Genomic DNA, 12,012 nt, shown 5'->3' with positions numbered 1-12,012 from the left:
ACCCTATAGGACAGGGTAGACCTGCCCCTGTGAGTTTCTGAGACAGCAACTCTTTATGGGAGTAGAAAGCCCATCTTTGTCCCTACCTCAAAACCAAAGCAAACTCAATGCCCTCGATAAAGTTAATGTCAACTCATAGCAATGGATGCTCTAAAACTAGGACTTCTCTTCAGAAACCCTCTATACTGAAATGAGACCATGGGCCAAAACTGTTCACTCCCATATCCATCAGACACTGCATGTATATGTCCCCAGGGGAGGACTATGGCCATCACTCTTGGTAGTGGGGCGGGGGGCGGAGGGGTAGGGGAGGAGGGGGACGAGTGACTCCATCCAGAATCAGGTATCTTGTAGTAAAGCATGTCTCCTACAGTTGAATGCTTGAACCACTTGGGTCTAGTTACCTTATATAAATAATTTACCCAATCTGAGAACCATTCCTCCAGGGGTCTAGGTTTTCTCTTTTCCAGCTGGTAATCGCTAGCTGATTAGTGTTCTTCACTGGACAATTCAGCACTAGTCTTCTGGGCATGCTCAGTTGGGAAGAAGCAGGTCACAAAGATGGCATCTTGCTCATATTTGGTTCTTTGATGGATATTTTTCCCCTTCTTACATCAAAAGTTTAGGGAGAGAATACATTAATCATCTCTGCATATCTGAGGTAGGCCAGGTCTAGTCTGAGCCAGCTCCCTAACTCCACCTCCTGCTTTTCTGAAGCAAGCAGGCACTTAGTGGCTTGCCTATTAAGGGACCAGCTTAAATAAGGAAATCAGTTCTTATTTTAACATAGCAAGAGAAGGCTACTAATCTGCAGACACACCCAAGGAAACAAAGGAATGGCTTGAATCACACTTTCTAGGAAAGCGAGGACTCAAAATATATCCCTACTTCAAGCCTCCCTCATGATCACAATGTAATTTACTCCAGAATGAGATTGTAACCGCAAGTGTAAGGCTAACGTTTACAACTAATCACAAACGGAATGAGCTCTAGTGACCATCACAAATTGAAGGAGCCTTGGAGGCACTGCTAACCACAAGGTAGGACACTCAAATTCACCAGCCGCGACATGGGAGACAATCTGCCTCGGAAACACTAGATAGCAGCGGTTCTCAACCTGTGGGTCGCGACCCCTTTGGGGGGGTGGTGTCGAACGACCCTTTCATAGGGATCGCCCGATTCATAACAGTAGCAAAATGACAGTGATGAAGTAGCAACGAAAATAATTTTATGAGGAACTGTATTAAAGGGTTGCAGCATTAAGAAGGCTGAGAACCACTGCTATATGGGGTCACTATGAATTGGAATCTACTCCATAGCAGTGGGTGGGTTTGTGGCTAAAGGGACCATATTAAGGAATTAACTATACCACGTTATTACAACTCTTTATCAGGCCAGCAGCTTGTAGATAGTGATGATCTGATAGGACCAGTAGACCCCATGGTCAGTCATTTACGAAGGCACCCCTTTTTGGTAAAGTGAATTGTATTATCCAGAATTATGCTATGTGGGACCCCATGTCCATGGATCAAGTACTCTTATCAGACTTCAGATACTAGTGTTAACTAAAGCCCAGAAGACAGAAAAGTAGATCCATGCCCAGGGTGTATGTGAATTCTAATAACGATAAGTCACTTTTTCCTCTTGATTGGAAGGGGTACAAGGGAATTAACTTTACACTAGATGGCTATTTAGTTTTTTGGAGGGGTGGTGCTATACCTGGGGCTCAGAATTTATCTCTATGACTTGAAAGACAGACATTCAGCAATGGTAATGCCCAGATCAGCTTGGAGGGGGAGGCAACTATCCTGTTGAGCCCATATGTAGCCTCGACTCCTGATGTAGTAGCTACCATGTTTATGCACTAATTGTACCAGGACTTGGGTGAGCAATAACAGAGGCTGGCTGACATCGACTGACAGCATCATTTCATTTATTTGGTTGCTCAGTACCTCTTCTGTAGTAGATGCTCTATGGTGAACATCAAAGATGACACAAAGATCTTCACTCTTTGTGCCTACTTTTCTCAATCTTTACAGCTGCCTCTTCTCCAGGCTCCTTGTGTTCCATGGCCCCTGGCTTACCCATTTGCCATTTCCCATGAATCTCTCTATGGGCACTTTTTCCTTAGAAGTGGATAATCAAGTTCACAAGCCAAAGCTTTTTCTATTGGGGGAACTTTCTATTACTTCTATTTTTCAAGGCCACTCCAAAGAGAGGCTATCAAGCAGCAGCTGTTTATTTTTGGCTTCTTCCCACAGGCTAATCTGACTCTCCCTTACACTAAATTTGACCCCTTTCTTCCTCCATCATTGATAAGGGGCCATGTAACCTCATGATCATATAACTATAGGCATGAGCTGAATAGAGGAGTTGGCTGACAGTGGTGAGTGACATGAGGATTTGACCCATATGCGTAGTACACTCTCCTGTGCTTTCTTGCCTTGCTCATGCCTAAACCTGGATGTACCGATTCTGTCTTATTATGGATACATCCTAAGTCTGGCTGACCTGATGCCTTGATGGGTCTAAAGAACCAAAAATATCATGGGCAGTTTTGGCCACATGGTCGCTTCATGTCACATGGCTAGGTACCCCATCTCTGCCAGGGCCCATTAGGATGCCAGGAGCTATTTTTTGAATGGTATATAATTCTCTGCTGCAGATGGCATGGCCTTGCTCCAGAGTCCTCGGGGACTACATTGTGAATCTTCTACTTGGCTTACCATAAAATGCACATGGCATCTTTCCTACCACAGCTCACATAGGGTCCGTACTCACATGGTCAAAGCAGGCTAGTTACTTCACAACCTAGCCTTGATGCAGAGCCCTTTGGGCTATGACCCCGCTTTCCACGACGCTTGATAAATGTGTCCAAACAGTATTTCCAAGTGCGAGAACTCTGTGTCCAGAACCCAAAGAGGCTTGGCAGGTAATGTGATTATTTTTAGGGGTAAGAGTTATTAAATACAAAAAATATTTTCTCTAAGAAATATCCTCTGATGTGACAGACCCTGATTTTTTGTAGGGTTTATCTTCCACCCACTAAAGCACATGACATACTGGTGATCATATGACCCTACTAACACGATGTCGTCAAGTCAAAGAATAAACATGATGCTCTGAAAATGTCCAGGCAATGCAATTTTCCTTCACACGACATTATGACTGAAAACAGAGGATTTGGCATAGGTCTGCGATAAGACTGTTAATATATCATGTTGTACATTCCATGTCAATGCAAACTTCTCTAGATACACGTTTCTGAGAAAGATGGAAAATAACACATTTGTCAGGTTAAGGCCACATATCACATACTTCACATCATGTTTCTCGGTCTGGCAATAAAGCCATAGCTAGCATACCAGCAGGAATTGGGACACGTACTTTGTTGACTTGGCAGTTGTGGACATCCTTTAGAATCTGTCTGGCTCTTGTGGAACCCAGACAGGTGACTCGATTGAGGGCTATTATTAGGAGCCCTGTCCCTACATACTTTAGAGCTTTGGTTGTTGTTGCCATCAATTCAGCTCAAATTCATGGTGATTTTATATGTAACAGAACAAAATATTGCCTGCTTCTGCACTATGATCATTTGGCATGGTTGAGTTCATTGCTGCGATGATTGCGTCAATCTATCTCATTGAGGGTTTCCCTCATTTTCATTGGTTCTCCACTTTACCACATATGATCTCCTTTTCTAGTGATTGGTCTTTTGTGATGACATGTCCAAAGTAAGCAAGATGAAGTTTCTTCAAAGTCTGACTTATGTGTTTCTCTAGCAGTCTATTCAATATTCTTCACCAATATCACAGTCTGAATGGATCATATTTTATGCTGCCTTCTATTTTCATTATCCAACTTGGCTAGGCACACCTTCTCGATAAAAGTAAGATTTTTATTTTTAAAGCTTTATAAGTGCCACTAATCTCTGCCAAGAAGGTAATATTTGTTTTCTCCTTTAATGCTTTGGTTGGGGGTAGGTAGGGTAGGAGAAACAGTTTTAGAGACTTCCTAATTAGCTTTCCCTAGTACAGTAGTTCTGACTCCACAAACCAAAGAATCAATGTGGGGGTCTGCTAATTACTGAATATGTCCATTCCAATTGTGTCTTCAGAAACTAACGAATGATCACTGGCAAGGTCATGGACCCAGTGGGCCCACTATGAATTAGTAGTCCTAGCCCAAACATCCATTTATTACTTAGTTACATATACCTTATAGATATAGGTTATATGGAATCTAAGATCCTCACATATCAAACCCTGCTACAAATAATCCTTAGATATCTGGTACTACCTTTCCCCAACTATATGATTACCTGAGTGAATAACTACAAGTCTCTTTGGGGAGATACAAGGAAATCATTGTCATATATAATTACTGTGATAATTCCAGGGTCTTTCCTGCTAAGGAGCCAGTCAGTGGATTCCAGGTCTGAAGTCTAGACTATATACAGAAACTGGACAAGGAGTCATGACATCTTCCTGACAAAGCTGCTCTTTATCCATTCCCGATTGTTTAGATTTTGTAGAATGAGTGATACTCAGCATAGCTGGGTCCGTCTATCTTGCTTCTAGAGATGATGATATCTTAAGATAGTTTCTCTAGAGAAGCAAAACTACTGATATATATATAGATATATAGATAGGTAGATATTAAATGGATCACACCATTGTAGAATCAAGCAATTCCAGTTTGAGTCCAGGCAGGTTCCAAGTCCCCAAGCCAGATGTAAAGCTGGGGAGCTTTGGGGGCTAATGAACCCAAGATTGGCAAGAACACTAATGGCTGCGGAGACAGATGAATCCAAGAGCAGCAGGTGAGATAGGTAACCGGAGAGGCAAATGAATCCAAGGTCAGCAGGTCAGTTGGCAGGCTGATGGGGCCCAGGATTAAGCAATATGGCAGGCGAAAGAATCAAAGGTCCAGAAGTCAGATGCAAAATTCTGACCCAGCAAAAGGAAGTGTTTCCACACCATCAACTTATATAGGACATAGGTCACATACCCTTAAGGAACTTCCTTTCAATCTGATCAGGGCTGTAACCTAAGCAGGAGCCTTGGTGGTATACTGATTACAAGTTGGGCTGTGATCCGCAAGGTCAGCAGTTTGAAACCACCAGCTGCTCCCTGGGAGAAAGGCAAGGCTTTCTACTCGCATAAAGAGTTAGTCTTGGAAACCTATGAAAGAAGTTCTACTTTGTCCTGTTGGACTGCTGGGAGCTGGGAGCAACTTGGCGGCAGTGATTTTGGGTTGGGTTTTAAGAGAAATTACACAATGAGAAGAAAAGAGAGAAAGATATTGGCGTTTACATGGTTGGGTCAATGAATGTGAGCAGGTGTTTAAGACTCACTGCTAGAAAGGCTATACATGTATTCCAAACTTGACTTTCGTTGTGTGAAGGTCAGATTTTAACTGGGTTTTTGGTTTGTTTTGTTTTTTGGCTAGGACTAGCATAATCAAGAGGAATGGTATGGCATTCATTATCAAAAAAATATTGTAAACTCCATCGTGAGTATACGTTTACCTTTGAGAGGATTAGATCTATTAGCCTTCAAGGAAATATAAATAATGCAACTATTATTTCAATTTATGCACCAACCACAAAAACTAATGATGAAGAAATTCGAGAATTCTAACAATGATCAAATGTTCAATTAAGATGCCTTGATAATTATTGGCAGTAGGAATGCAAAATTTGGGAGCAGGGGAAGGAAGGAACAGTAGTTGGAAAATATGAAGTTGGACCTAGACATAAAGCTGGAAATTGCATGATAAAATTTTGCAAATTCTGTAGATAGAGATCATCAACTCACTCCCGCTCTCAGTTATTTATTGCCTTTCTTTCTTTCTCTGTTGTTCTCCAAAATAGAAAAGGTGACTGGTTTCTTTCATTGTTTGTACTCACTTGAAGATATGGAAGGTTCGTTTAAGTATTCTGCATTTTAGGATTTTTCTCTCACATCACTTCTGAAAAATAAAACTGTGGTGGGACCCAGGTTACTGGTTGTAATTATCCACAAATAATTGTTTCCTATCTATCAGAAGTCATTTCTGCGGGCAGATACCTAGCGTCCTAATGTAATAACATTTACCATCATCATTTGAAGAAACCAAAGTTGACAGGAAGTAGTGCTGTAATGGGATTGAGGGCTTGGAAGAATGTTCAAGTTCTTTGACAGGGAATCTGTTACACACACATGTCATCTATATTTGTCTGATGAAAAGCAGGGGGAAACGTTTTTGCCTCATCAGAGCCCATAAGGGCCTGGAAAACGGAGTCCAGATAAGAAAGCCTTGCAAAGAAGTGCCTCTGAACTAACTCAAAGCAGGAGCTGAGCCAAGCACCCTTCCCTATTCAGTTTGAGAGACAAGTGGAATGCCAGTGAGAGAGAGCCACTAAGCTGCCACGGAAAAGAAAGGAGAAAATACTGTGCCTGCTGCTTAATACGGGATCTTTAAGGTTGAATCTTCCAAATGACTTGAACGAGCTAGAGACATGGACACACAGAAAGGGGGTGAAGTTTAATCAGGACCAGAATGGTCTATTGAAACAGGGAGCAGCCATTACTACAAGCAGGAACGTGATGAGCTTGACTTGACTTTGTAGAGCAGCATTGCCAATGTCCTCATTTCCTTCTTCAAAGAAAGGAAGGCCCGGTGATCGAACTCTTCATCTTCGACCATTGAAAACTCCGTCAAGGACAGTTCTACTTTGACACACCCCAACCAAAACCACCCTCACCGCCATTCAGTCCGTTCTGACTCACAGAGACCCTATAAGACAGGGGAGAACCGCCCCCATGGGTTTCCCAGATGGTAACTCTTTTTAAAAAAATCGTTTTATTGGGGGCTCTTACAGCCCTTAAAGTATTCCATATATCAATGGCACCAAAGATTTTTGTACATATGTTCCCATCATCATTTTCTAAACATTTACTTTCTATGTCAGCCCTTTGTGTCACCTCCTCTTTTTTCCTCCCTCCCCCCACTGTCACTCTCATGACCTCTTGATAGATTATAAATGATTATTATTTTCATATCTTATACCAGCCGCTGTCTCCCTTCACCCACATGTCTGTTGTTCACCCCCTGGTGGGCAAGGGGGTGTGTGGATGTTTTACGTCAATCTTTGCTATCGGTTTCTCCTTCCTCCCCTCCAGACTGTAGCTCTTTATTTGCACTATAAAACCTCATCTTTCTCCTGAGGAGCAATTGGTGATTTCAAACTCATGGCCTTGCTGTTAAGAGATCAAAAGTAACCACTGCACCACCGGGGCTCCTACTCTGACACACATGGACTCAGCATGGACTTGATGACAACTGATGGCTTGGTGGGCTGGACTCTTTCTTCTTAGTCTAGAAGACCCCAGTTGGTTCAGACACCAAAACAACAGGCAAAATCCTCGAGCCTATTGCCATCCAATGAATTCCAACAGCTGGACATGCCATGTGTTAAAGAAAGCAAGCACTTCCCACCTAGAGACTTGGGGGTCCTTCTGATTCTTATGGGCCCATTGTCTTGTCAGTGATTGGCTCAGGGACAAACCTGTTACCAGAGTCTGGCCAGTGGTTTCCTGGAGGCTTCTGGGGAGAGGATCTTTAGACTTAGAAGGATACCATGAAAGAACAGTTCCTCGCCTCCTGTGGGACTAATGGAGTCGGAACCAATATGTGAAGTAAGCAGACAAGAGGAGGGAAAGGAGTTGGGTCCCAATGATACTGTGGATCTACTGACCTAATCTACTCTGAATGGCTTACCCACTGGGCTGCTGACCAAAAGATGAGCCATTTCAGCTCCTCAAGAGAAGGATGAGGCTGTCTGTCTATCCCTGTAAGTAGTTAGAGTCTTGGAAACCCACAGGAGCAGTCAGACTTACGAAGAGTCAGAAATGACTCGATGGCCATGAGTTTGTTTTGGGGAGGAAGCGATTGAGTCTGTCCTGCCTGTCCTTATTTTTAGGTGAGATACATTTAAAACTGTATTCAGTTGAGTGTTCTGTTACTTGCAGCCCAAAACATCATAACTGATATGGCTTCCCAAGAGAAGACTTTACCAATTCACAAGTTAGCAGTCTTGTGCTATTAAAATCATTAGCAAATAGAACTACCATGTGACTCAGCATTCCCAGTCCTAGATTGCTATGAACTTAATCATGTCTCCCCAAAACATGAGTTGGAATCATAAGCCCTAAACCTGTTGGTGTAATCCCATTTGAAAAGAGGGATTTGCTTTGTTCTGTTAATGAGGTCTCCTATCAGTTCTGGAATCTACTCACTCTTTATGTTGCAAATATTTATATAACACAATGCTTGACCATTCAAGGTTTTCCACTCATCTTTGAGATACCAAAGGATTGGATCAGCCAAAGAGATACAAGCATGAGGACAGGAAGGCAAAAGCCACAGGAAATTTTCCAGGGGGAGCGCCTAGGGGAGTGGATTTCCAAGGCATGGGGAGAGAATACTAGAACTCTGAGATCTTCCAGAGTGGACAGAGCAATGTTGCTCTTCCCTGGAGAGACCTGAGGTCCTGATGTCGATCATAACATGGAGGAAACTTGAAAACGTAAAGCTGAGTAAAATAAATCAGCTGCAAAAAAACAACTAATATGGGATCTCACTTCTATGAAACAGGGAAATATAGAGAAGCCAAAGATTGTGCGTGCTTACCAGGAAGAAATTTGGAGGAGGGGGGAATTCCAGTGGAGTTTTGGTGGTGGAAGGCTTTGGAAAAGGGAAGTGCACATATTGAGCACTTTATTTCGTGCTAATGTGTTGTCCGCGTGGACAATGTGGAGGCAGGGTATGTTTTGCGAAGTGCATGCATTGGCAGTAAGTTAGTAGTGTGGGGCGATTATACCCTGTTCAGCACAGTGGTGAAGCATTTTCCTGCTGATGTAAAGGCTAGAGTTTTGAGGGGCAGCTCATAAGATAAGCCTGGTAATGGACTTCTGAAAGCCATGGAAAATCCAGTTTCCTCTGACACACATAAGTTGGAATAGACTCTTGAGCAACTGAAAGTGGTATGATAGTACTATTCAAAGTTTTAGTAAAATTGCACTAACATTTAGGCATCTGGCTTCTCCAACAACTCAAGTGTTGCCTATTTTTGTGAGACCAGCTGCAGATAACTGGGGGCAACCTTCACCCTAGACAGAGGCCTTCAGCTTCACAAAGTTCTCAGCCGCGGCTTTATTTCCCTTCCCAGCCTACTTATTCATTTAAAGTATCTGTCTGACCCCACCTGCTCGGTAGCATGTGGAGCCTATACCTGTTGAATGGAAAGGAGATCGGGAGGACATCGGGAGGAGATGAGAGCAAACAGTGGGGAGAGAGTGCCGAGGAAGAGGAAATTGGTGATGGGAACTGGGCTTACAGGAGAGCCCATCGAAAGACTGCAGGAAAGAAATAGACTTTTAGAAGAGGAAGTCGATCGCATGCATAATGAAGAGAGTTGTGAGGGAAATATAGAAAATTCTAGCAGAAAATTAAAAAAAGAAAGAAAATTCTAGCAACTCCCTTTTTACCATGCTTGAACATAACTAGCATAGGGACTAAATGAGACGTGATTTATATCCAAGGGTTTTAAAAAGCACACACTTATGAAGTTTTAATCAGGGCTTTGTTGTTTAAGAAATTCCAGAACAGGAATTCCTCTTATTTGGGGAATTATTATTAAATGTCTCCTTGTTTCTCTGAGACCACTTTCCTTTTACTGTTCACTAGTAGGTTGAAATCAGTCCATTTTATTTCAGTTTCTGAAAAAAGAATTCACTTGGCATGACTCGCCTTACCTCCCTCCCCACCTCAGAATAAAAGTGATTAAATTAAACTCCTGGGTATTGGAATTGCAAAAGAGAGAAAGTAAAAGGGGGTAAATTAGCTTATAGAAAGCTGTCTAAATAAATAGCCCAATCTGATATAAACTACTCCACATATGCCTCCAAAGTTCTTAATATGTAAGAATAAAATTACTGCGAATGAACTGGAGCCACATGTGGCCAGAGAGGCTGACAGCAAAATCAGCAAGAAACTGCTTACTCAGCCTCTTCAACTACAAATGAATTGTTTAGATAAATGCGAATTCTTTAATGAATTACCATATGACATGCTAGTAATCTTTTTCCAATATCAAACAGAGAACAGTTTGGTATGTATTTTGTTTTGCTACAGCTCCTTAAACATAATAGAAGGTCGTGGCTGCCCCAGATGGCACCTCCCATCATGGTCCACAGGAGGCAGGCAGGCCTACACTAAGCGCAAAGCAAGGGGCGGCCCAGCTAATACTTTCCTGGAACTTTCAAGTACAGGCCGCCAGTCCCTGGTTATGATCATCCAGTTTCCATACCGTAGTTACAAACCACCCCCTTTGAGTATATAATATTCAATTTTTTTTATAATATTCAAATTTTAAGCAATAGCAAATAGCCACAACTTTGGGATGAGCCTTGTTGTTAGGTGCTGGGTTAGTCTGGGTAGACTAGAGAAACAAATCCATAGAGACACATATGTATATAAGAAAGAGGTTTATACTCCCTCAATGCAAGAGTACTTTGTTTTATTAGCCTGGCATTCCATGATGCTCACCTTCCCGAAACAATTGCTGAAGACAAAGTGGGTGCATAAAGTAAACGTGGTGAAGAAAGCTGATGGAGTCTGGCTATCAAAAGATATAGCGTCTGGGGTCTTAAAGGCTTAAAGGTGAACAAGTGGCCAGCTAGCTCAGAAGCAACAAAGCCCACATGGAAGAAGCACACCAGCCTGTGTGATTACAAGGTGCTAAAGGGATCATGTATCAGGCATCAAAAAACAAAAAAAAGTCATATCACTGTGTTCTCACCTCCTCAACACAATCGCTAAAGACAAATGTGTGCATAAGCCAAAGTGGTAAAGAAAGCTGATGGAGCCTGGCTTTCAAATGATATAGCTGTCTAGGGTCTTAAAGGCTAAAGGTAAGCAAGTGGCCATCAAGCTCAGAAGCAACAAAGCCCACATGGAAGAAACACACCACCCTTTGTGATCACGAGGTGTCAAAGAGATCAGGTATCAGGCATCAAAGAACAAAAAATTATATCATTGTGAATGAGGGGGGAGTGCAGAGTGGAGACCCAAAACCCATCTGTAGGCAACTGGACATCCCCTTACAGAAGGGTCGTGGGGAGGAGATGAGCCAGTCAGGGTGCAGTGTAACAATGATGAAACATATAACTTTCCTCTAGTTCCTAAATGCTTCCTCCCTCCTCCCCCTCCACTATCATGATCCCAACTCTACCTTACAAATCTCTCTAGACCAGAGGATGTACATTGGTACAGATAGGAACTGGAAACACAGGAAATCCAGGACAGATGATCCCTTCAGGACCAGTGGTGAGAGTGGCGATACCGGGAAGGTGGAGGCAGGGTGGGGTAGAAAGGGGGAACTGATTACAGGGATCTACATATAACCTCCTCCCTGGGGGATGGACAACAGAAAAGTGAGTGAAGGGAGACGTCGGACAGTATATATGAAAAAATAATAATTTATAAATTATCAAGTGTTCATGAGAGAGGATAGAGTGGGGAGGGAAGGGGGGAAATGAGGAGCTGATGCCAGGGGCTTATGTGGAGAGCAAATGTTTTGAGAATGATGAGGGTAATGAATGTACAAATGTGCTTTATACAACTGATGTATGTATGGATTGTGATAAGAGTTGTAAGAGCCCACAATAAAATGATTTAAGAAAAAAAGAGATTTATATACAAGAGCAATTGAACATTGAGAAAACATCCCAGCCCAGTCCAAATCAAGTCCATAAGCCCAATATTAGTCCATATGTCTGACACCAATCTATAAGGTCCTCTTCAGACTCACGAAACATATGCAATGATGCCAAATGTAGAAGATCACAGGCCAGTGGGTAGAAAGTCTTTGGATCCAGTGATGTTGGAAGCATCTCAGCACTGGCAGGGGTCTCTGCATGACTTCTCTGGCTGCAGAGGTCTGGTTGCATCCATGTAGCTTGTCCA

This window comes from Tenrec ecaudatus, chromosome 1, assembly GCF_050624435.1.
Source record: "Tenrec ecaudatus isolate mTenEca1 chromosome 1, mTenEca1.hap1, whole genome shotgun sequence".
In the NCBI taxonomy this organism is placed as follows: Eukaryota; Metazoa; Chordata; class Mammalia; order Afrosoricida; family Tenrecidae; genus Tenrec; species Tenrec ecaudatus.
The sequence above is the reverse complement of the archived record's forward strand: the minus strand, read 5'-3'. Positions refer to the sequence as shown.